The sequence below is a fragment of the Geotrypetes seraphini genome, chromosome 2 (genome assembly GCF_902459505.1).
Source record: "Geotrypetes seraphini chromosome 2, aGeoSer1.1, whole genome shotgun sequence".
Taxonomy (NCBI): domain Eukaryota; kingdom Metazoa; phylum Chordata; class Amphibia; order Gymnophiona; family Dermophiidae; genus Geotrypetes; species Geotrypetes seraphini.
In genome coordinates this window covers 104,945,248-104,973,027 of record NC_047085.1, presented here as the reverse complement: position 1 = coordinate 104,973,027, position 27,780 = coordinate 104,945,248, and the positions used below count along the sequence as shown (strand labels likewise).

The 27,780-nt window shown below is 45.4% G+C and overlaps 1 protein-coding gene across 5 annotated transcripts in view; it reads right to left on the bottom strand.

The window, feature by feature from the left end:
- MYBL1 (MYB proto-oncogene like 1) overlaps positions 1–27,780 on the bottom strand; it is a 242,921-nt gene that overhangs the window by 178,483 nt on the left and 36,658 nt on the right. The window lies entirely within an intron of this gene.

Genomic DNA, 27,780 nt, shown 5'->3' with positions numbered 1-27,780 from the left:
AAATCAAGAAAGGACTTCACAGTAACACCGAGGATGCTACACAGATTCCTACACAAGGAGAAGCCACTTCAGATGACAAGCGGCAAGCGGACAGCAATGGATGCAGCAGACAGAAGCATGTAGAAGGATGTAGAGCTACCCAGTTTTCTGCACCATTTGCCATATGTATGACTACCTCTCCTCTGGGGGGCAGTCTTATGTATGCACTCAATGCGAGGAACTGGAGGGAATAAAGAACCAAGTCAGACTCCTGGAGGGCAGAATACTGGAACTAGAAGCACTTCGAGCAGTGGAAGAAGAGGACAGAGAGGCAAAAGACTTCATGACAGAGGAAACTGTTGAAGTCAGGGAGTTAGAGAAGTTCATCAAACAGGCATACAGGGAGGCCGTGGAAAATCACCAATAACAGTGGAGCTGCCAAGATACATCAACAGTGAGTGAGGACCAAGATACATCTATAGTGAGTGAGAATCACCTGGAGGACAACCAAAAGGAAGACGAGTCCGGTACAAGCCAACGACAGGATGAGGGAAGATGGAAGTGCACAGAGGACACGGACCTACTGCTGGAGTGATGGTCATACACCAGGGACACGGACCTGCGGCTAGAGAGGAAAGAGAAGATAGAGAGGACAGCAACTGTGCTTTATCCCAGGACAAGCAGACAGCATATTCTCAACAAATGGGTGACCTCCAAGCTAACCAGAAAGGGATGGTGGGAATGTTGGCATTTAAAAGAATAAATTTTGCAATACTGATTGGCCAAAGTGGCCATCCTGTCTGGAAAAGGAATCCAGATAATAATGAGAAGTGAAAATATGAACCGAGGACCAAGTGGCAGCTTTGCAGATCTCCTCAATAGGAGTAGATCTAAGGAAAGCTACAGAAGCTGCCTAGTTCTAACTTTGTGGACTATGACTCGACCTTCTAGTTGCAGACCAGCCTGAGCATAGCAAAACGAGATACAAGCAGCCAACCAATTGGAGATTGTTCTCTTGGAAACTGGATGTCCCAACTTGTTTGGATCAAAGGAGACAAAAAGTTGAGGAGAAGATCTATGTGACTTAGTCCTTTGCAAATAGAAGACCAAAGCACGCTTATAGTCCAGAATAGCGCTGCCCGATTCAGGAAAAAATATTTCGATTCAATTCAGCCTATTGAATCGATTTTTCGATTCAATTTTCCTGCCCAATTGGGTGGTTTTTTTTAAACATCCTAGTGGGTTTATTTTATAGCCTCTTCACCCCTTTTATAGCCTCTTCACCCCCTTTCCTTCTCCTACCCACAATGGCGCTGTGGTGTAAACAAAAAATACTTTTCCTTTCTCTGTTAAATCCTGTCACATTTGCAGTCTAACACCAGCTCTGGCAGGATACACATTTCAAATCTGACATATTGTAATCTCAAAATAGAAAGTAAAATTATTTTTTCTACTTTTTGTTGTCTGGTCATTATTTAAATCAGGTTGGTTCCACGCTCTGGTTGTCTTCTGATAATGTACTTGCCAGGGTCTCCTTCTTTCTCCGTGCTAACCATCCATCTTCCATCTCAGTCTTCCCCTTCTGTTTTCCTTCTCTCCCCTGGAGGTTTGGCATCTTTCCTTTTTTGTCTCCATCCCCGAAGCTGCAGCGATGGACCCCACCATCCCCAGATTCACCATCTCCTTTTCTTAACTACCCTTTCATCCTGCATCTCTCCCTCCTTCCCCACCACCCTTTGGCACCTTCCTCTCCTGAGCCCTGTTCTGGCTTACTGTATATATATTTTTAAAATATGCTATGGAGGGGGATCGTCATAAAATCACTGAGGGCACTCCATACCTATTGCTCATTAAGATGTTGGACTATAGAGGGGAGGGGGGAAAGAGAAGGGAAATGCTGCATGTGAGGAGAGATGTAGGGGGAAGAGAGAGCAGGATCTTGGATTTCGGACTGAGGAATTTAGGACAGAAGTGGGGGTTGGGGAAGGGGAGAAGCTGCAAACTGGCTGTGGGAGGGAGAATGATGAGGAGAAACTTCACTGCTGGGTGCATGGAGAGGAGCCAGCAAGAGGGAGAATGGGAGTATAAGAATGCTGAGCTGAGGATGCCATCGATACCTGCTGGTCAGCAGTTCCAGGGGAAGCATCCTTCGCCACCTTCAGGCAAAATGCCTGTCAGTGCAGCCCCCTCGGCCACTCACCCGTGTCCTGGCGGAACTGGTGCATGGACTGCAGGTCGATGATGTAGGACACCAACTGCAGGTCCACCTTGCCCAGCACCTTGCTGCCCCGAACATCCTCCTTCAGCATGTTCTTGATGTGGTCAGCCACATGATGACCAAGTAAGGTTGCCAGCGCCGTGAGCCACTCCCACACCACACAGGCTAGGTTCTGTGGGGGGAAGCCCAGGCCAACATCAGAGCCGTTCGCAACATATCGGCTCAGCACTTGCCACGGGCGAGATCCTCGCGTATCTGGGGGGTTTCAGCTGCCCCCTCCCCGGGTCCTTCCTCTTACTTTGGCTGGGAGCAGCTGCTGCAGGTGGAAGACGATTGGCTGGCATGGTTATCGGGCTTTTGCTGGGGGGAAGGGGGGACAGGCACACTCTCCCCCTTCCCCGCAATCCGCTCTTTCCGTAAAGAGGGGGAGGGGATGATCAGAAATCAAACCGGGACGGAAAATGGCCAGAACGCCTGAAACGAAACGCACGCTTCTCTGGACCTTTCATTATTGCTATTTTTTTTTTAACTTACTACTTCTTTATAGCCTCCCTTTGCAAAGTCCATGCTTCTGATGTAACTTCCGGTTTTGCAAAACCGGAAGTTACATTAGATGGACGGACTCCGGCGACAGAGGGAAAGCAAGGGGCCTACTTGAATCGGTGAGTTCGTTTTTTTGTAAAAACGAATCGGTTCGAATCGATTCACCCAAAGTGAATCGGTGAATCGATTCAAATCACAAATCGGGCAGCACTAGACCAGAGTATGAAGAGCTGATTCTCCAGGATGAGAATGAGGCTTGGAAAAAAAAACACTGGAAGCACAATTGATTGATTGATTGGTTGAGATGAAATTCTGCAACAACTTTTGGCAAGAATTTTGGATGAGTGCAGAGTAGCACCCTGTTGTGATGGAATACTGTGAAAGGTGGGTCCGCTACTAAAGCTTGTAGCAGAAATGAGAGCGATAAGAGACAACTTTTCAAGTGAGATATTTCAGATGAGCCGAAGACATTGGTTCAAGTGGAGGCTTCATCAATTCAGCAAGAACAACATTGAGATGCCAAACCACTGGAGGAGGTTTGAGAGGTGGTTTGACATTGAAAAGTCCTTTCATAAATCTGGAAACCACAGGATGAGCAGAAAGAGGTTTCCCTCTCTAGTGGCCGATGAAATGCAGCAATTGCACTGAGATGGACTTTAATGGAGGTTGAGTTGAGGCCAGATTGAGATAAATGAAACAGGTAATCCAAACTGAAGACTAGGATGTAGACTGAGGCTCCTTGTGATGAAGATCACACCAAGCAGAAAACCTAGTCCACTTCTGGTTGTAACATTGCCTGGTGGCAGGTTTTCTGGAAGCATCTAAGATGTCTCCAACAGATTGAGAAAACTGCAGGTTTGAAGTTATGTCGAGAGATAACAAGCTGTCATATGTAGAGACTGCAGGTTGAGATGAAGAAGAGAACCGTGAATCTGTGTAAGCAGAGACAGAAAAACTGGTAGAAGTAGTGGCTCCCTGCTGCTGAGTTGAAGTAGAAGGGAGAAACCAAGGTTGTCTGGGCCACCGAGGAACTATCAGATCATGGTGGCATGTTCGTGTTTGAGTTTGACAAGTATCTTGAGAATGAGAGGGAATGGAAGGAACACATACAGGAATCTGTGTGTCCATTCCAGAAGAAAAGCATCTGCCTCCAGGTGGTGAGGAGAGTAAATTTTGGAGAAAAACTAAGGCTGTTTGTTGTTGGGGGAGACACAAACAGATCTATCTGAGGAGTCCCCAACTGAGAAAAAATGTGATGGAGAGTCGGAGAATTGAGTGTCCATTCGTAAGGTTGAAGGAGACGACTCAATTTGTCCGTCAGTGAGTTTTTCTCTCCTTGAATGTAGGCAGCTGTCAGAAAATGTGAAGAATTGCCCAGTTCCAAACCCTCTGAGCTTCCTTGCAAAGGGGAAGAGATCCTGTTCCCCCCTGCTTGTTCATATAGTACATGACTACTTGATTGTCTGTACTAATGAGCACTACTTGATCATGAAAAAGATGCTGAAAAGATATGAGAACATTGAAGATCACTCTGAGTTCCAACAGATTTTGACGGTCTGTAGCGGACCAATGCCCTTGAATACAGAGACCATTGAGAAGAGCCCCCCAAGCATAGGTCAAGGAATCTGTCATGAGAACCTTTTGGTGAGTGGGCGTTTGGAATAGCAAACCTCTGGAAAGATTGGACGAGAGCATCTACCATTGAAGAGATTGCCGTAGAGAAGTCACTAATGTGCTGAGAGAGTGGGTCGAAAGCATGCGACCATTGAGAAGCCAGGGTCCACTGAGGAATTCTGTGGTGAAGTCTGGCAAAAGGAGTCACTTGACCAGTAGAGGCCATGTGACCTAGGAGAACCATCATGTGTCTTGCTGAGAGTGAAGTGAGGGCAAGTTGAACTTTGGCAAAGTTGAATGAGTGCATCTTGACGTTGCTGGGGAAGGAATGCTCCGAGTTGCAGTGTCTAGTATCGCTCCAATGAACTGCAGAGTCTGAGAGGACTGCAGTTGGGATTTGAGAAAATTGATCTTGAATCCTAAATTTTGCAGGAACCAAATAGTCTGCTGTGCCACTACAATAACCCCCTGAGACGTTGGGTCTTCGATGAGCCAGTCATCTAGATATGGGAAAACCTGGAGTCCGTAACTTCGTAAGGTTTTTGCTGCTACCACCACCAGGCCGAAAGGTAGCACTTTGTATTGATAATGCTGACTTCCCACCCAAAATCTGAGGAACTTGCAAGAGGCTAGATGAATGGGAATGTGAGTGTAAGCCTCCTTGAGATCCAGAGAGCATAACCAATCGTTGTGATCCAGAAGGGGATATAAGGATGCCAGTGACAACATCCCAAACTTTTCTTTGACAAGAAATTTGTTGAAAACTCTGAGATCCAATATTGATCGAAGACCTCCCGTCTTCTTCGGGACTAGGAAGTAACGGGAGTAAAATTCCATGCTGTTCCAGAGGAACTCCCTCATGGCGTTGAGAACTAGCAGAGCTTGTACTTCCTGGAGAAGAAGGGGGGGTCTGTGACGAATTGGAAGGAAATTCTCAGAGGGTGATCTGATGGAATCTGAAGGAAATTAAGAGAATAGCCCTCATTGATTATTGAGAGCACCCAGAGGTCAGAAGTGATCAATTCCCTTCATTGATAAAAATGGTGTAGACCAGTGGTTCCCAACCCTGTCCTGGAGGACCACCAGGCCAATCGGGTTTTCAGGCTAGCCCTAATGAATATGCATGGAACAGATTTGCATGCCTATCACTTCCATTATATGCAAATCTCTCTCATGCATATTCATTAGGGCAAGCCTGAAAACCCGATTGGCCTGGTGGTCCTCCAGGACAGGGTTGGGAACCACTGTTGTAGACGACCTCCGATGGGAAGACAGAGGCAGAGAGATTGCTCTGGTTGAGATTATCAAAAAGGCTGTGTGGGCTTGGCCGCAGCTGGTGTTTGAGGCTTCCGCTGACATTGTTGTTGAGACTTTCTTTGGCGGTGGTCTGGTATAAGGCACAAACTTGGGGGAGGGGAGTAATGCCTCTGATAAAAGGAAGAAGGTTTAAATCCCCTGGAAGCCAAAGGTTTAGGTTTTGGTCTGAGTAAGGAAGAAAAGGATTTTTTCATGCTCAGACAATCGTTTAGTGGCATCCTGAATGGATTCTCCAAAAAGTTCCTCTCCAAGACAGGGGATGATAGCTAATCTGTCTTGGAGATTAGGTTCCATGTCCACCAGCCTCAACCATGCCAATCATCGCATAGCCACTTAAAATGCTGTGACTCTTGAAGACATCTCAAAGGCGTCATATGGTGCCTATACCATGTACACTTGGAGTTTCACGACAGTATGATGCATATGTTTAAACTCAGGCAGACGATGAGAAGGTAAGTATTTGAAATAAGATGGCATGGTTTTAATTCAAAATTTCAAATATGAGGTGAAAACAAAATTATAATTCAGAATTCTATTTGTCATCATGGAATTCTGATACAATCTGGAACCAAATTTGTCCATTGTTCTACCTTCACGTCCAGGGGGAACTGCAGCATACACCTTAGAAGAATTGGACTTCTTTAAAGAAGATTCAACCACCAAAGAGTGGTGTAAAAGTTGAGATTTTTCAAACCCTTTACACTGAACTACTCTGTAACGAGAATTCAGTTTGGCTGGCACTGCTAGAACTGAGTATGGAGTATCCAGATTTTGTTTAAAAGTATGTTTAAGTGACTGGGGGAAGGGGTTTGTACTGTATACATATATGAGAATACTGCTGTATCTTTTTGTTTGACATGCTGGCACATATTTGAAAACTCAATAAAAAAATATTTAAACATAAAAGTATGTTTAAGTATACTATTCATAGATAATTTAAGAGACTCCTTAAGAGGATGAGACAACTCCAACTCATCCAAGTACTCCTTAGTATATTTAGAATTGGATTTCAGAACAATTTGTAGATCCTTACGCATTTGATGGAGAAATCTGGTGAAAAACACTGGTTGAGATGGTGAAGCTGCTCTTTGAGGAGAAGAATGAGAACCTGCCTGTGGAGAACCTTCTGGCACCGAGTAAGATTGGGAAGCCACAGGAGCATACTGAAAATGAATATCTGAGCCCTCAGATAAAGAAAAGAGGAATAGCGATCCCTGAAACATTGTGGTGTGGAAGGGACAGGAGATGAAGAGCATTTCCTCTTAACAGAATGTGCTAGTAAAGAATGTTTTGATTTAGAAACATGTTTCCCTGATCGATGGGTCGGAGATGATAAATTGGACTCATGCCTTGATTGTTGGGGATGCTCTGTAGAAAGATGCCTCAACACTGGCATCTGCTGCCTCGATGAATGTCGAGAAGATAAGGACCGTTGACTCGAAGATCGATTCTTGGAAGAGGATGACCTCAGCCCTGAAGATCGAACCTGAGACGATCTGTCTTGATGTTCGCTGCTTAGGCGAAGATGATCTCTGCCTCGAAGAATGATGCTTAGAGGAGTGTAAGTCTTGCCTCGATGATCGATGTTGAGGAGATGTCAGTTGCTATTCCGAACCTCGATGTTGCTTCGATCTCACTGGAGATTGATGATTAGACCTCAATGACTTGGATCGATGCTGTGAAGCACAACTTGAGGACGATGAACGAGGTTGAGATAACCTCGATGATTTGACACCTTCCAATAGTGCGGAGCGATGCTCGGACAGGTCTGCAGGCAGAGGTGTCGATGTGGGATTAAACTTGGCCATCATGTTACCAAACTCCCTGCGAAAGATAGCCTCAAGCGTATCTTTCAAATCAGGCATGACTAGACTCGATGCCTGTATGGCCTGAGACTCTACCTGGGAAGCTGGTAACTTCTTAGCTAGCTTACCCTGAGTCGGTGACATCGATGTCTTCAATGTCTTCCCTGAGGATGATGACTTGGTCAATGAGATGGGCTTCATCAACATTGAAGTCAAGGCCGATATCCATGGTTTATCAGAAGTGTGATCCATGATCCTGAAGATTTTTTCCTGTTGAACTTGACGTTTCTTCAGGGAACGTTTCTGTAACATGGCGCAGCACACACAAGACTCAGGACAGTGGTCTGGGCCCAGACACTGTATACACCAGTTATGCGGGTCTGTGATCGAAATTGCACGCCGACACCGGCTACACTTTTTGATGTGGAGGGAAAAACAGCCTCAGCCAAATAATAATAATAATAATAATAATAATAACTTTATTCTTGTATACCGCAATACCATGGAAGTTCAATGCGGTTAACAATAGAAGAGACTGTACATTTACAGCGATGATACATATTATAGTGTTGTTACATTTACAGAGATGTTACATGAATAGCAGTAGTAAAAAGGCATATACTAAAGAGGAGGCTGTGCGTATACAGCGATGTTACATGTTATAGCGGTGATACATTTACGGTGATGTTAAATGAGAGGCAATGATAAGGCAGGGCAATTAGATAAAACAGAGATTGAGTAAGAGAGGCCATAGTGGCTTGGGAGGGGGGGCGTAGTCGGAGGGCATGGAGGCATATCGAGGTCAGGAGGGTGCAGGGAAGGGGGGAAGGCAGCGTTAGCGGAATTTGTCGAAGAGGTAGGTTTTTAGTGACTTCCTGAACAGGTGGTAGGGCGGGGAGTTGGAAATGAGGGCAGTAAGGCAATTGTTCCATTTGCCCGCTTGGAATGCTAGGGTTCTATCAATGAATCTCTTGTAGAGGCAGCCTTTTAGGGAGGGAAAGGTGAATAGGTGGGCGTTTCGTGTGCGAGAGGGGCCTGCTATTTCAAGGTGCTCAGACAAGTAGATTGGGGAAGATCCTGTTAGAGTTTTGAAACAGAGGCTGACGAACTGACAAATTGAAGCCCGAAGGCTGAAGCCATGGAACAGGCCCCGCCATCAAAAACGGAAACAAAAACGAAGAAAATCTTTTTTAATAAAAATTTTATTTTAGAGAAGGAAATAAAGACGCGAAGCACACACTCGACAAAAAAAGACAAGCATTGGCTGAAAAGTACTAATTAAACGCACAGAGCCTCGAAAAACTAGAACTGAAGAGACATGCAGGAAGGCACTCGAGCATGCGGTGCTGCAGTCACAAACTTTCTGAAGTTCTTCAAGCAAGATTGCTTGTGAAGCTGTCCGTATCAGGGCTCCGTGGATGACATCACCCATATGTTGAGAATATGCTGCCTGCTTGTCCTAGGATAAACTGCAGTATGCCTCTGCCAAAACAGTGGAAGGTTCTATAAAAGCACCACTCATGCTCCATTAACCACTGCAGCTATGAAACACATTTCAGCATTCATTTTCTTTTTAAATTTGGTACATCACTGGAGAGAAATTTATAGAGATCCCTGTGAGTCCTGACAACTACAGTCTTCCAAGAGAGGGTTGCAAGATGGGACAGTCTGACTAAAAGGAAATAAAAATTAACAGGTATAACTAAATTTCACCCTCCTTATTGTCTGGACTATACCTTCCTTAAAAAGATGGATTTACCCAAGCAGACTCACTGGGCAGAGGAAGACAAGGCCCAATGAATGATGGTTCTGACAAAAGTTCAAAACAGCTCTGGTTAGAACTGGCCACTTCACAAAGGAATGGAATGATGACCACATTGGTGCCTAGCAGATTATCTTCCAGAGAAACTGCCCAGGACTCCGCCCAGGTAGCCACCTGAGACAGAGTTGAAAGAGTTCTCAATTTGGGAAGTACTCCCCTTGTTTCAGCAAATGTAGGTAGCCTCAGTGGCCACCTTGATATAATATACAATGGAGGCCTTGGACACCACCCAGACCCAGAAAGAGAAGAAAAAAAAAAAAGGAAGGAAGGAAGGCGTGGCCTAGTGATTATAGCTACAGCCTCAGCACCCTGAGATTGTGGGTTCAAGCTCCACACTATTCTTGTGACCCTGGGCAAGTAACTTAATCCTCCATTAGATACATTATGTACATTAGATAGATTGTGACCCCACCAGGACAGATAGGGAAAAATGTAAACTGCTTAAACAACCTTTACTGATGGGCAGGATATAAATAAATAAATAAATAAAAATAATCCGAGAAGCAAAACTCACTTATCTCCTTGAAATAGCTAAGCAAAATTCTATGGCTGTCCCACTTATGAAGCCTCCTGGCAGTAGAGTCTAAATTCCCAAAGGAAGGTAGCCATACCTCATGGTTCACATGTAAGGGAGAGACCATCTTGGGAAGAAAGGAACAATATTTCAGATATTTGCAGAATTAGATAGATGGAAAGGACTAACCCCGAGTTGGATGGGACATATTTCTGCACTTAAGATGATGCTATTGCCTAAATTATTCTATTTGTTTATGGCACTCTGTATATCTAGACAATTCTTCCGCTTTCTAACATGTAAATATTTTGCATATATCTGATGGAAGAAGCCACCTAGAGTGCGGCACCAGATACTTTACCAGGCTAAGCAAGAAGGGAGCATGAGGGTTCCAAATTTCATCTTTATTATAAAGCTGCGTTACTACAGGAAACAGTGCTCTGGATTTCTTATATAGACCGTCCATGGATACACATAGCACAGAATTTCATTTCGGATCTGTCACTTTGGAAACTCCCCTGGGTCCCAATAGCAGTCCTTCATGCCCATCGGGGCCATCCTAATCTATTTTTAGCAGCAATATTGAGTCCTTGGTATGATATACGAATGCAAATGTTTCCAGACAGACAGTATTTCTTTTTCACCCCTATGAGCTTAGCCTTAGACTTTTATCTCAGTAGAAGAGACCCTTTTAGATGAAAATGGGTCACTAGGGGATTGTAAACTCTGAGGCAACTATGGGCAGTCACAAATAATACCTTTGAATTCTTACAAGAAGAGTATGGGTTGGAAACTAAAGATGCTTTCTCCTACACTCAGCTTTGTACCATTTTATATATGAGGGGCGTTCAATAATTTATCTACCTGAGTATGAGAAAGAAAAAAAAAAGGAACAAGCGTGTTAAAACAACTCTGCATGTTGTGACATGTCTCAAGGATACTTATGCACAGCTGTGGCTCAGTGCAAATCTAACATTCCAAGAGACAAGATGGCAGGAGAGTACTAGTGCGAATCAAGTAAGAAACTGCTAGATTTGAGTACTGTTCAGTGATAAAATTTCTCACAAAAGAAGGGAAAAAGCCAAAGGAGATCCATGAACACATGATTACAGTGTTATGGTGAGTCTTCCCCATCATCCTGCAATGTAAAATTTTGGAGCAAGCAGTTTAAATGAGGTAAAAAGTCCACTGAAAATGACCCTCACCTGTGGAAGCAACTTCTAAAGAAATGTGCAAGAAAGTTGAGGATTTAATTTTGTCAGACAAATTAAGGTTTTCCAAATAGCTGAAGAAATGGGCATCTCGGCAAGTACAGTTTGGAAAATAATTCCATGAAAAATTGAGCATGTCCAAGGTTACTGCAAGATGGGTTCCAAGAATGCTGACACTCAGCAGAACGAGATTTAGGAGTAATCATCAGTGCAGACATGAAAACTGCCAATCAAGTAGAGAAGGCTTCATCTAAGGCAAGGCAGATGATGGGATGTATCAATAGAAGTTTCGTCAGCAGGAAGCCTGAACTCATAATGCCATTGTACAGAACCATGGTGAGACCTCATCTGGAATACTGTGTACAGTTCTGGAGGCCACATTACCATAAAGATGTGCTCAGAGTCGAATCGGTTCAGCGGATGGCCACCAGGATGATCTCGGGCCTCAAGGGTCTCTCGTACGAAGAGAGACTAAACAAATTGCAGCTTTACACTCTAGAGGAATGTAGGGAGAGGGGAGACATGATTGAGACATTTAAATACATCACAGGACGTATCGAGGTGGAAGATGATATCTTCTTTCTCAAAGGACCCTCGGCCACAAGAGGGCAAACTCAGGGGCAGGAAATTTCATGGTGACATCAGGAAGTTATTTCTTCACAGAAAGAGTGGTTGACTGTTGGAATAAGCTTCCGGTGCAGGTGATCGAGGCCAGCAGCGTGCTGAACTTTAAAAATAAATGGGATGCCTATGTGGGATCCCTACGAGGGACGATCTGAAAAATTGGTCACTAGGTATAGACTTAAGAGGATGGGTCAGTAGAATGGGCAGACTTGGTGGGCTATAGCCCTTTTCTGCCGTCATCTTTCTATGTTTCTATGAAGACCACAAGGCTCCAGTGTTGTCAAGAGAACTTGGAGATGCTCCATGAATACCAAATGAATCTTTTTCATCATTTGGTGACCCAAGATAAGACTTGGGTCTATCACAGAGATCCTAAGTCCAAAATGGAGTCAATGCAATGGAAGCACAAGTCTTCCCCCACCACCACCATTATTTTAGAAAACATCCTGGAGGCGGTGGACAACCCAAAGGGCATGGCCACTAACTGGATGTGCTGACCCATGACTGTAAACCAAAGAAAGAAGAAATGAGAAGGCCAACTGGGAATGTATAAATAGGCCTCCGTGAGATCCAAAGAGGTGAGAAACTCCCCCGGTTGCACTGCCAAAATTACGGACCGCAGAGTTTCCATCCAGAAGTGCTGCACCCATTAAGAACTGGTTGACCAGTTTGAGGTCGAACACGGGTCGAAAGGAACCTCCCTTTTTTGGCACGGTAAAATAAATAGAGTATATTCCCATTCCGTATACTGACTGCAGCACCGGGAACACTGCCCCAATGTCTCAACGCCTTGAGAGTGGCCAAAACCACTTCCCATTTGTCCGCAGTGTAGCAAGGATATTCCCAAAAGAATCTATAACTGAGGTAGCAAACTCCAGCTTGTAACTGCCCTGTATGATGTCAAAGACCCACCTGTCTGTTATCACTTTCCCCATAAAAGAGGAACAGACGTCCTCCTATGCAAAGAATTGGCGGGGAACAGGACAGCATGCCATCATTGGGCAGGACGAGTCCCAGAGGAGGCTCGGGAAGATTGATTCCCGGGCTTTCTGTAGGACCAAAAGAACTAACTAGGCTGGAACCTGGATTGGGACCGACCTGGATAGAGTCTCCTAGACTCTCGCAGCTTCACTTTCACCTGACCCTGGCGTGCCTGGTTCTGAGACCGGTCTTCAGGAAAACGCTGAGGCCTTTGACTATTTTCTCTAGGTTATCACCAAAGAGGAACTTACTCCGAAAAGGAAGTTCAATCAGGTGTTGTTTGGAAATAGCATCAACGACCCAATGCTGGAGCCAGAGGGAATGCTGCACTACGATGTTCCAGGCCATCTGCCTGGACAACCCTTTGACCAAATCATACAAGGAATCTGCAGATAAGCAAAAGCAAATTCCATGCCAGGAAGGGAGAAGTGGAGTCCTGTTCCTCCACAGATTCAGCTGCCTGTTGAACCCATGTAAGGAATGCCCTATCAGCATATGAGCTACAGATAGCTTTCCAGCTTATGATTTATCTTTAATCTTATCTATTGTTTTGCCTTTTGTCTTTGTTTTGTTCTATTTCTATCATTTAAATTTCTCCAGAATTCTACTGTTCAACGGCTCCCCCTTCTGCTTCTATTCCTTTCTCTCCTCTCTTCTACCTTCCAAAGTATTTAGATCAATACTGTTTTGTTAAAATGTTTATTTTATTTTTATTTTTCCTCTAACTCTACTTTTCACTTCTCTATTACCCTCCAGGTACTTTAGTTAGATTGTGAGCCTTCGGGACAGTAAGGGAATTTTTCAAGTACCTTTCTTATTTCTAATCTTAATGTATATTTTCTGTAAACCGCTTAGAACCTAACGGATGTAGCGGTATATAAGAAATAAATTACATTACATTACATTACAACGCAGCCCTTTCAAAAGAAAGCTTATAGAAAGGTCTCCAATTTACACCCTGCAAGTCTTTCAGAGCAATGCCCCCTTCAACCGGCAAAAGTAGTTTTCTTGGTCACCACTGCCACTACAGCATCAACTTTAGGCCAGCGAAGCTTCTCTAAGTCCCCTGAAACTAGCAGGTAAAGGCGAGTAATGGCCCTAGAGGCCCTCAGTCCTATGTCTGGAGAGTCTCACTGCAGAGATAAGTTCTTGCATGGCCTCATGAACAGGGAAGACCTTCTAGTGCTACCTAATCTTGGCCACCTTCAAGGCCTCAATGTTGAGCGCCTCCAGTGCCTTAACTGTTGAAGAGGGCATTTCCTTATGGAAGACCTTCATGGCAATAGGGTCATCTGCAACAGAAGGGTCTGGGGAGGACGGAGGGACAACTGCCTCATCCACCCCCTGCATCTGCTTGCGCTTAGGCACAGAGCCTTTACCCAAAGGCAATTCAGAAGAGGGAGGCTCCCAGGGGCTGCAAGACCCAAGAGACCTGGTTGGGATTTCACCAGAGACCTGCAGCAAATGTCCAGACTGAGACCTAAGAGAAAGTTGTTGCAACGGAGGCTGGGTCTGCTTAAGCAGAAAGGCCTGATGAAGCAAAACAAACTTTGGGGAAAAGGTCAGTATATACCCATCCCCTGCACAAACAGGCAGATGCAGCTATCACTAATGAAAGATCACCTGCAGAAAAGGGGCAGATAGCATCCTGTTGTACGCCATGTGCAGGTACCATGGGTAAACCCAGCAGGGGGGACCACTGCAGCCGAAGCCACTAGAGTAGATGCGTTTGCGGCTGGCCCATCGACAGCCAAAGAGACCAATTCACGCATTTTGACCTCTGTGCATTGGCATCCCACTATTTGTCACTTACCACAGTGGAAACAGTGTTTAGCAATCTCAGCCATGCTTTTGGCGTGAACCAGTGCCAGGGGACCAACCTCCCCACCCCAGATCGCAGTCCAATGCACCCCAGGAGCACAGAAGGGAAATAAAGGCGCAGATGGAGAAATAAAGCCGTCGGCAAAGATCAAGCAGTACTCCCTCCTGCCGGTGAGAAATACACGGTACTCACCGCCCTGACCCTAGAAGAGGTTCAGCATGTCTCTGGCAACACCTGTAAACAAGATGTCACCAGGTCTACCCTTATGACCCACTCTTTCTTCTTCTTTTTTTTTTTTTTAAAGGGCTGTAATTTTTTTTATGGCGTAGGAAGCCACAAGGCAGAAAGAGCAGGAAGAGAAGGAGAGGGGAGGATATTGACCCGACTCCCCCAAGTATATCCCCTAGGCACCCGGCAAGCCTAAACCCCTCAAGCTACAACCAAAGTAGAAAAACTACAACAGGAGCTTTTCATTCAGCATAAGATCCAGGAGCATAGGAAAAGCCATCCATCCGTCTGCTGGAGATAGAGTATACTGGGGAAGGAGCATGCCATTCAAGATGATGGTTCACAATTTTGGTGTTCTCTATCTCTGCCTGCTGGCAGATAGACTTAACCGATGCATCTGGATTCATCTGCTGCCAATGACAGGGAAATATTTGTTAAGTAATTCAGACTTATCTTTATCAGCTTCTACATATTTCTCCCCATCACCTTTGAGTCTCACAGTGCCACTTCTGCACTTTTCTCCTATCATTATTACAATTAAACAATGTCATGTTCCCCCGTTTTACCATGTCGGGTATTTTATTTTTCTTCCATTTGCATCTTTGCTTTCCTGACTACCTGACAAGCCTCTCTTAAAACTTTTCCAGATATTTTTGCCTGCCTTTCTCTTTCTGTGATCTTTTGTAGAAGCCAGGTTTATTTTCAAACTAGGAGTATGTGTATTTGTTTTTCTTATTTTACATGAGGAAACTCCATCCTGTATGCATAATTGGATTCTCTTACCAGATTGCAATAGATTGAGAACTTAAAGACTCTTTTTAGAGCTGTCTTATCATAGCCCAAAAGAAGATGTCTACAAATAAGTGTTTTTCAGTTACTTTTCAATATTTAGCTGTTAAATACTGGAACCAAGTCAGTAAGAATTAGGAAGATTTATTTATTTCTAGACCACCTATGCCTAAGCGGTTTACAGTAAAACATTCACAATAGTTCAAGACAGCATATATGAACAACACTATCAATTACAGTACAATCACATACTAATATTAACCCCCTCCCCTTAAGGTAACCTAATCTAATCTAATCTAATCCTTAGGTTTGTATACCGCATCATCTCCACGTTCGTAGAGCTCGATGCGGGTTACAATAGGAGAAATAGGAAGGAACTACAACAGAGGGTTAGAGGTAGAAGTGTGAAGAAAATTTAGAGGACTTGGGATGCCAAGATATAAGAGTTAAGTTGTCAATCTTCACTAAATTATATCATGATGATCACACTTCAGGATACCTTAACAAGAATTTAGAAAAAGGCTTCAACATACAGTTCGGTCTAACACTTTCCTGAACTTTAGATAGTAAGAATAGGTCAAGTTTTTGTTTTGTTTTTCAAGTTTTATTAGGTGTTTATATACCGCCTATCAAGGTTATCTAAGCGGTTTTACAATCAGGTACTCAAGCATTTTCCCTATCTGTCCCGGTAGGCTCACAATCTATATAACGTACCTGGGTATATGGAGGACTGAGTGACTTTCCCAGGTTCTCAGGATGTCAGGGAGGTAATTTCACAGTTTCACTCCTGCTAAGGCATCATTGCTGTTCTAGATTTAACATACCGAACAGTATTCTCCTTCATAGAGGTCAATCTAATAGTACCTTCTGACCTCAAAGCCCTCTCAGTTGGTACACCTCCCACAAAGTCTGAAAACTCCTTGACACAAATCCATACAATCTCTGATGTATTACTGATAGCATCTTAAAGCAAACTCTTTGAGCCACTGGAAGCCAGTGCAGTTGCTTTAACACCAGAGTGATGTGTTCTCTGTGTGGGATACCCAAAATCAACCTCGCCACAGAGTTCATCAATTGTTGTAATGCTTTACATTTAACCTTCGCTAATCCTACAGTAGTCTAGGCGAGTCAAGATCAGTGCCTGTGCCACTGAACAGAAATCATAGGGAAGGAATATTGGCTTTAATCTATAAAGGGTCCACAGCTGTGAGTATCCACCCTGGACCACCCTGAGGACCTGCCTTCCCATTTAGAGAGTAATCTAGACCAGAGGTCCCAAACTTATGGCCCATGGACCGCATGCAGCCCTCCAGATACTTTTATGCAGCCCACAATCTGTATGCAATCTCGCCTTCTTCCGCCGATCACCCGTGCCGGTGTCAGCTGACTTCCTGCCTTCTGCCGGCTATACGCTTCCAGGACTCCTCTTCTTCTCACCCCCGGACCAGCAGCGGCAGCTCAGTGTGATTCTGACTTATACACAGCTGCCGCTAGCTTTAGTTTAGCTTTAGGCACAGTTTCATCAGGCAGCCGTGGGGCCTTTACTAGGCCGGCCCACTTCGATGAAGCAAGGCAGGCCAGCCTAGCAAAAGCCCCAAGGCTGCCTGATGAAACCGCAGCTAAAGCTAAACTAAAGCTAGTGGTAGCTGTGTGACTGTTGGACTGGGAGGGGGGCCAGAAAGGTGGAAGGGAAAAAGAAATGTTACACTGGGGGTGGAAGGAGAGAGATGTCAGACCATAGAAATAGGGAGGGAAGGTAAGACATGTAAGAGTAGATTTTGAGAAGAAAGCAGAAAAATGGAAAAACTGAATGTTAAGTTAATGCCAAAGATGGATGCAAATTTGATCCAGACAGACCGGGGATTTTAAATTACAGTCCACTCAAGGAGGCAATACTTTCAAAATAGAAAAAAAACACAAAAGACCCCCCTCTCATCAATACTGGGTACGTTTCTCAAATAATATCATCATGCAACATTTAACGGCTTTTAAATATTTAAATGTGTTCATAACCTTTTCAGCAAGGCGCCACTACAGCAGTACAACGTAACTGGAAAAGTGCTTGAATTTTAATCATAACACATTGCTTGGAGCAAGGAATCTTGTTTCTACTGGAGTGGCAATGTTATGGCTCTACAAAAGCTGTTTAACAGTAGACCACTTATCTGATCTGTGTGGTTTGGTGCGTTCTAAGTAGAAGGCCAAAGCATGTTTACAGTCCAGGGCATGAAGAGCTGATTCTCCAGGATGAGAATGAGGCCTTGGAAAAAAAAAATACTGGAAGTACAATGGATTGATTGAGATGAAATTCTGGAACCACTTTAGGCAAGAATTTTGGATGAGTTCGGAGGACCACCTTGTCATGATGAAAAACTGTGAAAGGTGGATCAGCAACTAAACCTTGCAGCTCACTGACTATTCGAGCAGATGTGAGGGCAATGAGAAACACCACTTTCCAAGTGAGATATTTCAGATGAGCCAAATTCATTGGTTCAAAAGGAGGCTTCATCAATTGAGCAAGAACAACATTGAGATCCCAAACCAGTGGAGGGGGTTTGAGAGGAGGTTTGACATTGAAAAGTCCTTTCTTAAATTTGACAACCACCGGATGAGCAGAGAGGGGTTTCCCTTCGATAGGCTGATGGAAAGCAGCAATTGCACTGAAATGGGCTCGAATGGATGTAGACTTGAGGCCAGAGGCAGATAAGTGCAAAAGATAATCCAAGACAAAAGACAAGGAGGTATCTCGAGGCTCCTTGTTATGAGAGATGCACCACGTAGAAAATCTAGTCCTTTTTGGTGGTAGCATTGCCTAGTGGCAGGTTTTCTGGAAGCCTCTAAAATGTCTTGAACAGGTTGAGAAAACTGAAGAGCAATTATGTTGAGAGGAACCAAGCTGTCAAGTGTAGAGACCGCAGGTTGGGATGAAGTAGAGATCCTTGACTCTGTGTAAGCAGAGATGGAAAAACTGGTAGAAAGTATGGATCCCTGCTGCTGAGTTAAAGTAGAAGAGAGTACCAAGGTTGCCTGGGCCACCAAGGAGCTATCAGAATCATGGTGGCATGATCAGTCTTGAGCTTGACAAGAGTCTTGAGAATGAGAGGGAATGCATACAGGAAGAGATTTGTCCATTCTAGCAGAAAAGCATCTGCCTCGAGGCGATGAGGAGAGTATATTCTGGAGCAGAACTGAGGCAGTTTGTTGTTGTGGGGAGATGCAAAGAGATCTATCTGAGGAGATCCCCACTGAGAAAAAATGTGATGAAAAAGCGAGGAATTGAGTGTCCATTCGTGAGGTTGCAGAAGACGACTCAACTTGTCCACCAGACAGTTTTTCTCTCCTTGAATGTAGACAGCTTTCAGGAAGGTGTTGTGAAAGATTGCCCAATCCCAAACCTTCAGAGCTTCTTGGCAAAGAGGGAGAGATCCTGTTCATTCCTGTTTGTTGACATAGTTCATGGTGACTTGGTTGTCCATCTGAATAAGGACTACCTGGTCGTGAAGAAGATGTTGAAAAGCTTTGAGAGCATTAAAGATCGCTCTGAGTTCCAACAGATTGATATGACACTGACGATCCGTGCTGGACCAATGGCCTTCAGTACAGAGACCATCGAGGTGAGCCCCACAAGCGTAGGTCGAGGAATCTGTCGTGAGGACCTTCTGATGAGGTGGCGTCTGGAGGGATTGGAAGAGAGCATCCACCAGTGGAGAGACTGTCTTAATGAAGGAGTGACTGTAATGTGTTGAGAGAGTGGTTCTTAAGCCTGCGTCTACTGAGATGCAGTGTCCATTGAGGAATTCTGAAGTGAAGTCTGGCAAAAGGAGTCACGTGAACGGTTGAGGCCATGTGACCTAAAAGTACCATCATGTGTCTCGCTGAGAGTGAAAAAAAGGGAAGACACTTTGTGACACAGCTGAAGAAGAGCATCCAGACGCTGCTGAGGAAGGAATGCTCCGAGCTGGATAGTGTCCAGGATAGCTCCAATGAACTGTAGATTCTGAAAGGGCTGAAGATGAGATTTGGGAAAGTTGATTTCGAATCCCAAGCTTTGTAGGAATCACATAGACCGTTGGGTCACTACAAAAAAACCCCGAGATGTAGAATCTTTGATAGGCCAGTCGTCTAGGTAGTGGAATACATGAATACCATGGTTCCATAGAGCTGCTGCTACCACCACCACGAGGCACTTGGTAAACACTCTGGGAGATGATGCTAAGCCAAAGGGTTGCACTCTGTATTGAAAATGCAGATACCTCACCCGAAATCTGAGGTACTCACAGGAGGCTGGATGAATGGGAATGTGAGTGTAAGCCTCCTTGAGATCTAGAGAACATAACCAATCATTCTGATCTAGAAGGGGATAAAGGGATGCCAGGGACAACATGCAAAATTTTTCTTTGAACAAAAATTTGTTGAGAGCCCTGAGATCCAGTATGGGCTGCAGATCGCCCCCATCTTCTTTGGAACTAGGAAGTAAGAGGAGTAAAACCACCTGCGCAGAAGTTCCAAGAGAACTTCCTCGATGCCACGGAGACGAAGCAGAGCTTGAGTTTACTGAAGAAGAAGAGCGGTCTGGGATGGATTGGAAGGATACTCTCTTGGAGGAAGCTCTGGTGGAATCTGAGCAAAATGAAGAGTATCCTTCCCTGATTATCAACAGCACCCAGAGGTCAGATGTAATGATCTCCCATTGATGGTAAAAATGATGACGAGACGACCTCCTATGGGGAGAGGAGAAGACAGAGGCAGAATAATGGAGGTTATGTTCTGTTTGAGACAGTCAAAAAGGCTGAGAAGCCTTGGGTGTAGCAGAAGGCTGAGGTTTCTGTTGCTTCTGCTGTTTCTTGGGGGGTGCTCGAGTGTAAGGAGCTGCCCTTGGAGGATAATGCCTCTGATAGGATGGAAGAGGTCGAGAAGGCTTTGCAAGAGCTGGCTTAGGCTTTGATCTGACAATGTAAGCAAATGATTTCTCATGCTCAGACAACTTCTTGGTGGCGACCTCTATCAATTCATCAAAGAGGTCATTGCCCTCACAAGAAATATTAGCCAGACAATCCTGAAAGTTGGGATCCATATCGATGGTGCGAAGCCCGGCCAGGCAGCGCATCGCTACCGAGAATGCAGTGACCCTCGAGGAAATTCAAAGGCATCATAAGATGACTGAAGAAGGTACAACCTGAGTTGTGCCAAAGTGGCAATGACTTGCTGAAACTCTAAAACCGTGTTGACCAAGGTCTTTAGGAAAACCAGGGAGTATATCAATAAAATACTTGAAATAAGTAGTAAACATAAAATTATAATTTAAAACACTGGAGGCCATCATCGAATTTTGATAAAGACGACGGCCAAACTTGTCCATGGTCCTGCCCTCTCTTCCCGGAGGTATGCTAGTATAGACCCTAGAAGGATGACTCCTCTTCAAGGAAGATTCCACAAGAAGGGATTGATGAGATAGTTGGGAGTTCTCAAAGCCCTTGCAATGTAGAGTTCTATACCTCGATTCCAACTTGCCTGAACAGCAGGGATAGCATAAGGAGTCTTCAGGTTTTGTTTGAAAGTTTGAGACAGAAGCCTGTTAAGAGGAAGTTTGAGAGACTCTGCAGGAGGCCGAGGCATACTCATTTCCTCTAAATACTCCTTAGAGTACTTAGAACCAGCGTCCAATTTAAGATCCAGGTCCTCAGCCATTTGACAGAGGAAGGAGTAAAAAAGACAACTGATCCGCCAGAGCATGAGCTCGAGAGGGACTCAATGACCTCAAGGCGCCTCGAATGGAAAACAAAGGGGAAGCCTCTCTGGAGTATTGGTAGACCAGCGAATAGACAAGACTGGGACGAAGCATTGGAATCAGCTGAGCCCTCAGGTTCTGCTATCGGTGTCCTCGATCGAGGAGTTGGAGGCCTCGAAGAGCTGGAAGACCTGGACGAGGAAGGCTTCTCTCTGGAAGAGGACCTGTGCCTCGATGAATGCCTCAACTGGCAATAAGAGTGCTGCCTGGAAGAAGGTCTTGGGTGAGGTTGAGGAGACTTCGCCATGTGCCTCGAAACGGGCAATGCCTTTGGTGAGGGTATAGGGCTGGAAGCTGTAGATCGAAACCCCATAGACTCAGTGGTTTGGATCAAGGAATCTCGAAGTACTCCCAAAGACTCGGCTCCTTGCATAGAGTGTGTGTGCAAAAAAGATTCCAGTTGAGACACTCGCAAAGACTCGTCTCCTTGCGCAGAGTGTGTGGATTCCAGACCAGACACTCTCAAAGACTCAACTCCTTGCATAGTATGTGTAGATTCAGCTCCAGGCACAGGTAAGGACTCGACTACTTGTGAGACTGCTGAATACCCAGGCTGGACTGCAGGAAGCAGAGTCAAGGCAGGACTGTATTTGCTCAGTAACTGAACAAATTCCCACTCTAAAATGGTCTGGATGGTAGCCTGCAATTATGGATTCGAGTCTGAAACTGGACCACTTCCTGAGGCTAAAGGTTCTGAGGTGGCAGAGGAAGCATGCTTCGACTTGGAGGAATGATGCTTGGGTAGCTTAAGGACCACCGCCAGAACCGTCTGCTGAGGTAGCTGACCTGAGTGAAGCTCAGGAGAAGACTTGGCAGATTTACTTGAGGTCGAGGACGATCCAAACAAGGAAGGTTTGATGAGACTCAAGGTCAGAGTTGTGGAGGAAGGAGGACACCCCACAGCAGGCTTGACCGAGTCAGAGGTCAAGATCGAGGGTGTAACAGGGTGTAACGTCATCCATTTGAACTCAACGACGTTTCAGGGCTCGAGGTTGAAGGGTAGCACAGCGAATACACGACTCTGGGCAATGGTCAGGCCCCAGGCATTGAAGACACCAGCGGTGTGGGTCAGTGAGGCAGATCGCACGCTGGCACTGGTTACACTTCTTGAAGCCTGTGACCGGCCAAGACATAAAAGGAAAGATAGCCGCCGCAAAGTCAAAGCCCACAAGCTGAGGGTATGCGGCAGGCTCCACCAGTCAATTGACAAAAAAGAAACTTTTTTTTTTTTTAAATGATCAAAAGATAAAACACAGCGACACAGTAATAAGAAAAATAAAACACGAGCCATGGTGAGAGAAGGCACAAAGCGAACTAAGTTCAGCGCAGAGCGTCAAAGACGGACTTCTCGGATCCACGGAAAACCGAGGAGACGCGCCCTGTGCTGTGCGGGAAGGCACTCGCACATGCATGGTGCGGCAGACTCGAAACTTCTGAAGTTTTCTACAAGCAAGTCTGCTTGCAAGGCTGTCCGCATCCGGGCTCCGTGGATGACATCACCCACACATGAAAATAGGCTGCCTGCTTGTCCTGGGATAAAGAGTTTTACCTCATGCAAAATTGTCATTTCTTTAATAAGACATTAACTATTTTTTTCTTTTCTTCGGCCCTCCAAGTACCTACAAATGCAAAATGTGGCCCTGCAAAGGGTTTAAGTTTGAGACCACTGATCTAGACAAACACCTAGAATCACAATCTCCTTTTTCACTTGCAAGTTCATACCCTGAACCAGAATTTCAGTTGGAAGATTTTCCATCTCATCCTGACTCACTATCATTACCTCCAATTTCCCAACATTCAATTGCAAACCATGATAATCCATCATTCACTGACTTCATGTACTTATCGTATTTTTCGGACCATAAGACATGCTTTTTCCATCCCCAAAAAGGGGGTGGAAATAAGGGTGTGTCTTATGGAGAGAATACCCCAAGCCCCACCCCCCCACCCCGGTTGCCTTATCTCAATTCCACTGCCCTCCCTCGCTGGACGTGGCTGCTTCTTCGGCGGCAGAGCAGAGCACAGGGCTGCCTACCTGGTCAGCTGACGCGGCTGCCTCTTCTCTAGCGGCAGAGCGGTGTGCAGGGCTGCCTGCCTGGTCCTGCGCCGCTTCCCGCGAGAAGTGCCATTGGAGAAGAGAAGGCACCGTGTCAGCCAATTAGGCAGGCAGCCCCATACTCTACTCTGCCACCGGAGAGGCAGCTGCGTCCAGCAAATGAGGGCCGTGGAATTGAGATAAGGTAACGGGGACCGGGACCTGCCGAATTAAAAATAGGTACAGGGGGAATTAGGTATGGGGGGGGCACTCAAATTAAAAATAGGTACAGAGGGAATTAGGAACAGGGGGCTGGGGCCTGCTGAATTAAAAATAGGTATGGGGGGCCGCTCAAATTAAAAATAGGTACAGAGGGAATTAGGTACGGGGAGCTGGGGCCTGCTGAATTAAAAATAGGTACAGGGGGTGGTGAGGCCGGGGCCTGCCTGCCTGCCTGCATACGGGGTGGGGGGAGGCCTGCCTGCCTGCCAACCACTAGGCCTGCCTGCCCAGTCCCTACCTGCCTGCCAGCCACTAGACCAGAGGGGGGACAGGGTACAGATCCTGGCAGAAGGGGGGACAGGGTGCAGATCTTGGTAAGGAGTGTGGGATTGAGTGCAGAGCCTGGCAGGAAAAATTTGATTCAGAATGTTTTTTTTCTTGTTTTCCTCCTCAAAATATAGTGTGCGTTTTATGGTCAGGTGCGTCTTATGGTCCAAAAAATACAGTATTTTAATTCCTTCCCAACTTCCATCATTACATTCTCAATGGGGAAGAAAAACAAGATATCATCGGCATAAAATCTACATTATACCCCTAATTCACAAAATCTTTTTCCTAATGTAGCCAAATATAAATTGAACAACAAGACCGACAAAGCAGATCCCTGAGGAACTCCTTTTTTAATCTCCTTTATCTCAGATACCAATTGACTACTCCGTACAACAAATAACCTTCCCAGTATGATAGGTAGTTATAGTATATTTCACAAACTCCTTAAAGATTTTTTTTTATTTAAAAAATATGTATCATTTAGAAAGCACAGTTACTTACTGTAACAAGTGTTATCCAGGGACAGCAGGCAGATATTTCATATGTGGGCGACGTCATCCACAGAGCCCCGTACAGGCAATGTAAAAGTGTACTGTCACTTTAAGCTTTAGAAGTTTTAAGACTGCTCAGACCGCACATGTGCGAGTGCTTTCCCACCCAACGCCAGCTTGCGAGGTCGTCAGTTCTATGCCCAAGTGAAGAAGCCAACCAGGAGAGGTGGATGGGATGTGAGAATATCTGCCTGCTGTCTTTGAATAACACCTGTTACGGTAAGTAACTGTGCTTTATCCTAGGACAAGGAGGCAGCATATTCTCGTATGTGGGACTCCCTAGCTTACAAAGTGGGATATAGGGTGTGTTGGCCTCTAAATAAAACACAATAAGGTGGTCTCCACTCAAAAGGCATATATACTGTTGTATTCAAGCAGGCGGAGCAAGGGAAGAAAAAGAAAAGAATAAGAAAAGGCATACAATCCATCCTCCAAAAGAGGAAAGGGTAACAAAGTAAGAACAACAATATGTAGGGAGGCTCTAAAAAAGGAGAAGACCTCAGAACAACAGATGAGTCCAAGTATAGGCAAGGAAGACGCCAGAAAGACTTAAGGAGAAAAGTAGAAAGGGTAACAGGAAAAATGGCACACATAGGCGTGCCAGATGAAAAAATACCAGAAAGCCATTCTTTTCCTCTTAAAAAGACAGGAATTGAGGGAAAACCTAAAGAAAAGATGGTTCCTTTGAATAGACTAATGTTGTAGGATGAAACAGGGAACAAAAGCATAGAAAGGAGAGAAATTCCATACTATGGACGTTAACAGAGAACTGAAAAGAAAGACTATCTGACTGAATATTAAGTCACTAGTGTTTAAGCCCGTTACATTAACGGGTGCTAGAATATATGTCTGTCTTTCTTTTTCTTTCTGTCTCTTTCTTCCTGTCTCTCTCCCTGCCCCTGTCTCTTCCTTCCTTTCTTTCTGTATCTCTCCCTAGCCCCCCTGTCTGTCTTTCTGTCTCTCTTAGAGGTCTGCACAGGAACGGGGATCGCGGGTTCCCCCCCTGGCCCACGGGACTCCCACGGGGATGCCCCCCTGACCCACGGGACTCCCACGGGGACGCCCCCTGGCCCACGGGACTCCCACGGGGATGAAAACAGCCTACCTAAATTTTGGCGATGCAGGCATGCAGCTTACAAGTCCGGCGTCGCGGTGGGAAATAGCCATGCTGAGCAGTGAGCTCAGCATGTACACAGATGAAAGCCTTGCTTGCTGATTGGTCCGGCGGCCCCGCCCCGCCGTGCTGCCAGACCAATCAGCAAGCAAGGCTTTCATCTGTGTACGTGCTGAGCTCACTACTCAGCATGGCTATTTACCGTTGCGACGCCAGACTTGTAAGCTGCATGCCTGCATCGCCAGAATTTAGGTAGGCTGTTTTCATCCCAGTGGGAGTCTCTCTCGTGCGCTATGGCTCTAAGTCAGGGGTGCCCAACACGTCGATCGCGATCAACCGGTAATTCAGGAAGGCAACGTGAGTCGATCGCAGAGCCCATCCCGGGCTCCGTGATAGACTCGTGTTGCCGTCCCGATCTACCGGGCCTATCAGCCTTCCTCTCCCCGATGTCAAAGACACCGACGCGGGCATTAGGCTGTTTTTGTCATTTCGGGTGGGGGTGGCAGCAGCAGCAGCAGCAGCCTGAAAAAGAAATCATCCTGGCCGGGGTCGGTGTCATGCTCCGGAGCTTCTACAGCCTTCCTATCTCCCTCTCCCTTCTACCTGCTTCCGGCCACACCCCATGCTCCGCGGCTCTCTTCGGCAACTCAGCAGCAGCGATCGACACAAGCTTCTGACGTCGGGGCCTACCCTCTGCGAGTCCCGCTTGTTTCAACTTCCTTTTTCCACAAAGGCGGGACTCGTAGAGGGAAGGCCTCAATGTCGGCAGCTTGTCTTGATCACCGCTGCTGACGAGTTGCTGAAGAGAACTGCGGAGCAGGGGGGTGTTGCCAGGTGCAGGTAGAAGGGAGAGGGCCAGATGCAGGACTCGTGGGTGAGGGAGGAGAAGAAAGAGAGAAAGAGAGAGGGGAGGGAAACAAAAGGAAATATTTCATACTGGGCTGGGCCGGAGTGGAGGGAGGGTGGAAAGATTCTGGCTACCGGGTGCAGTAACAAAGGAAAAGGGGGGAAAGCTGAAAATGGAGATAGTGACACAAAGAAGAGAAAGGATAAGCAGGACCTACTGAATAAGGATAGAGATACAGAGGGGACATGAAGAGGAGGTGAAATAGAGACATAGAAGTAATGCTGAAAAAGTGGGGGGGGGAGATAAAGACATTGAAAGGGCAAATGGTGAACATGGGGTAAAGACAAGGACAGAGACAAATGAAGATTCTGAAAAAGTGGTGAGATAGGGATATAGGTGAGATGGACACAAAGAAGGGTGATGCTGGAAAATAGGTGGAATGGTAATTCTGACAAACAGAAGGGAAATGCTGGATCAAGGAGAGAAGGGGCTCAGCCTGGATGGAATGAGGAGAAATGCCTTGTTGGCCCAGAACTTCCTCTCGAACGTCAGAATTGACGTCAGGGAGCGGAATGCTAGTCAGTGCGACGCTTCTGCAGGGAAAGCTTGGGACAGCGGTGGCTTCGGGGCTATTCCCTGATGGCGGTGGCAGCAAACCGAGTGGCTTGGGGGATGGCACGGAGAAAGAAAGAAAGGGGGCAGACAGGGAGACAGAAAGAAGGGGGAACAGGGAGACAGAAAGAAAAAGTTGGGGGAGAGAATGAGGTCTGGAGGAGAGGAAACATACAGGAGGCTGAGAGAAAGGAAGAAAGATTGGATGCACAGTCAGAAGAAGAAAGTGCAACCAGAGACTCATGAAATCACCAAATAGCAAAGGTAGGAAAAATGATTTTATTTTCAATTTAGTGATCAAAATGTGTCTGTTTTGAGAATTTATATCTGCTGTCTATATTTTGCACTATGGCTCCCTTTTACTAAACCGCAATATCGTTTTTTAGCGCAGGGAGCCTATGAGCATTGAGAGCAGCGCGAGGCATTCAGCGTAACTCCCTGTGCTAAAACCTACTATTGTGGTTTAGTAAAAAGGGAGGGGGTGCATTTGTCTATTTTTGTATTTTGTTACCAAGGTGACATTGCATAGAGTCATCTGCTGTGACCTCTTTGTTTTGTTTTTTTTTGTAAATAATTTTTATTCTTTTTAAATTCTTACATCAAGTGAAATACATGTATTACATTCAATTATGAAGAAACACTTGAAATTATCAATAAATGTTCTTACATTGTAAATTAAAGAAACCCTTTATCAAAATTTTATATCATATTATTATTACAATATTTTTCCCTTCCCTACCCCCTCTATATGTTCTATACATGTGTTATGATATCTGATCAGTAGAATAATTTGTCAATGGTCTCCATATTTTAT